This window comes from Schistocerca piceifrons, chromosome 10, assembly GCF_021461385.2.
Source record: "Schistocerca piceifrons isolate TAMUIC-IGC-003096 chromosome 10, iqSchPice1.1, whole genome shotgun sequence".
NCBI lineage: Eukaryota > Metazoa > Arthropoda > Insecta > Orthoptera > Acrididae > Schistocerca > Schistocerca piceifrons.
Window position 1 is genome coordinate 74085202 of NC_060147.1, and position 3265 is coordinate 74088466.

General features: G+C 42.9%; 1 pseudogene; it reads right to left on the reverse strand.

Moving 5' to 3' along the window:
* Positions 1–227: 227 nt before the first annotated feature.
* On the reverse strand, positions 228–345 carry LOC124719241 (annotated as a pseudogene).
* Between the last annotated feature and the right edge of the window lie 2920 nt (positions 346–3265).

The following is a 3265-nucleotide window of genomic DNA, read 5'->3' on the forward strand; positions in this document are numbered from 1 at the left end:
TATGCCTTATTTGCAGATAAAAAAAGGTACTCCTTCTTCAGGCCACGAGTGGCCTACCGGGACCATCCGACCGCCGTGTCATCCTCCGTGGAGGATGCGGATAGGAGGGGCGTGGGGTCAGCACACCGCTCTCCCGGTCGTTATGATGGTATTCTTGACCGAAGCCGCTACTATTCGGTCGAGTAGCTCCTCAATTGGCATCACGAGGCTGAGTGCATCCCGAAAAATGGCAACAACGCATGGCGGCCCAGATGGTCACCCATCCAAGTGCCGGCCACGCCCGACAGCGCTTAACTTCGGTGATCTCACGGGAATCGGTGTATCCACTGCGGCAAGGCCATTGCCCTTATTTGCAGATAAGAGGGCATTTTACTTTATTTCCACTTTTGCTATTTCACATACGTAAAGTGAATTTTACCAGTGCTGCAGTAGGTACGGAGTAAGGAACGAGCGGTAGGTTCCTACGCTGGCTAACAGAGGCTGTTGGCCATTTGGCGATTTCAGATATAGTGGGACGAGGTCCCGATGCAGAAATCGCACAGCAAAGCGATCCGTAGGGAAAATAAATTTATTCTGACGCGAATCAAGTAATTGTTAACAAAAGTTACCTTTCGCCACTCAGACATTAGGAGCAGTCTATGTATAATAAATACTATGTTTCAGTAATTTTAAAATTCCGGTAAACGTTGATATTAATAGATAAATGAAGAACTTTGGCATAACCGAGAATTTACGATCTTATACGAACTACACCGATTCTACGCTCGAGTTAGAGACTGTACGCCATAGTCGGCAGTCGTCGATAAGATGCCTTTCGAACTAGTCACGCGGTAGACCATGATCTCATACCGTTAACAGTTAGCTTGTAATCAGTGTGAACAAATTCCTTTTATGGTGCTTCTTAAATAAATGCACCAAACTTGCATCCTGTGTAAAAATAATTTGCACAAAAAAACTTCTTCCAGCTTGATTACGTAAAACACAGACAGTAGTATTCCATTTTCAGAATCCGACGGCGCTGCTACGGTTCTACATAGGACATAAAGCTACGAGAGCATCTCCACACAGCAAGTGGGAAGAATCCATACGTGGCGGATCACTGAGTTCAAGGACGGACGGGCTTAATTATCGCAAATCTCGGGTAGGAAAGCGCAGCCACTTATACTGTACGCCCTTTATACCACCATCTACGGGCTCGCCGGCTAAACTGAAACATTTCTGAAGGTTTAGTAAACGTGGAGAGTACTTGCACGCTTTCTGGATTCTTTCGATAACATGGTATATCACAGACAGTATCCCGTCCAAAATGAGGTCATGATCGCTCTCTAGGTTCTTGAGGTCTATGGAACGTGAATCATGTCCGCCTTCATAAATTGAATATTCAGCCCAGGCGTGAGTTTTCCATCAGATCTCCGGTGTATGGATCGATTTAAAGAGGTTTACACAATTGTAATATCCATGGATGGCGATAAGTGACTTACGGTCGCGGATTAGTCAATTTTTGATGTGACACGGATAGCATTTTCCGTATACGCGCAGTCTTGTAGCTATTTCGTAATCTCGGGTGCTACATACTGCTATCTAATCTGCAACTGTTGTCTGTGGTGGAGGGGCATCTAGGGACGTGCACAGTTATTTCTGGGAACTTTCTGAAAATGCTTACGATAGTGCTGCCCGAAGCAAGTATGAGTCAAGCGGCCCCTTAGTAACTGAGGGGGAGTCCATACTCCGCCGCAAGCAGGGCGCCGTGAATGCCGGACATTTGCCACACTTGCCCCTTCGCCAGGTAGCTTGAGTAGCGAGCCCTCAGGTAAGGGACGCTCTTCCTCGTATGTCTTCTGTCCGCTTTCAAACCGCCGCCTCCACATCTTACTCGATACAACCACTACGTAAGGGACCTTCCTCTTCGACGTCTTGGCGAAATACAGAGCTTCTTTTCCGAAATCGAAATATTTACAACTTTTGGGAGACGAAAGCAATACCGACGATTATGTCTGTATGTAATAAGTTCTGCCAAGTATAAATACAGATCCCTCTGTCTGTAGGGTAGCTTCCTTTCACGCTTACTGATTGCGATAGAAACACTCCATCGGCAAGGGAGCAACTAGGAACGAACGATGTAAAGAGAATGCCAATGTACGCTAATCATTTCTTTTGGTCACTGCATTTGTGCCTACTTTAATTACTACAACTGCATTCCCAAAAGACAATAGGGAAGGAAGAAATGGAAATGTGAATGTTTGAAAAGAAGAACGACATACTCGATATTAATTTACTCTCTAAAATCCGATATCCCTTGCGGCAAAACGTTAGTTATTAAAGTGTAGCGGGACAATGTTCAAAACATGACTGAAAATACGTCCGCTAAATTGAGATAAGAACATCGATAATTGACATGTCATCTAAAGTCGACGTACAATTTTAAAATGTTAGAAATAAGGAAATGAAGTAATACAGAATGCTATGCTTGTAACTTAAGTTGTTGTTCTACATTGTTTAGCTCTGGTATTTACAGGGTCACAGAGAAAGGATCCTAAGTTTTGGAAGGAAAAGCCGTAATTGTAATGATCTGCACTACAACAGAAACAAGAAGGAAAACTTAAGGAAAAGTAATGTAATGTGTGTTTCAGCTCACAAGCGACATTGAAGCGGATAGTGACTTAGTATGGGCAGAGGTTATATTCGACAACCGGAATAAATTAATAACTGGCTCCTTTTACCGACCCCCGGTCTCAGATGAAACAGTTGCTGATAGTTCATAGAAAACTAGAGTCTCATCACAAATAGGTACGCTACTCATACAATTATAGTTGGCAGTGACTTCAATGTACCGTCCGTATGTTGACAAAAATGTAGACCCCATAGTAGATAGAAAACAACTTTCGTAATTGTTCTGAATGCTTTTTACAAAATTATTTTGAACAATTAGGTCACGAGGCCATTCAAATTGTTAATGGTTACGAAAACACACTTGACCTCTTAGCCATAAATAATCCTGAGCATCACGACGGATACAGGGATTAGTGAGCGAGGCTCAAATCCGTAACAAAGAAATTCACCAAAACTAAACGCGAAATATATCTATTTAAAAAAGCAGCTAAAAATTCGGTTGACGTCTTTCTAAGAGACAGTCTCCAATCCTTCCAAACTATGTAAGTGAAGACCATATGTGGCTTAAGTTCAAAGAAATAATATCAACAGCACTCGAGATATTCATACGGAATAAATTAGTAAGAGACGGAAGTGGTCCCCCCATGGTACACAA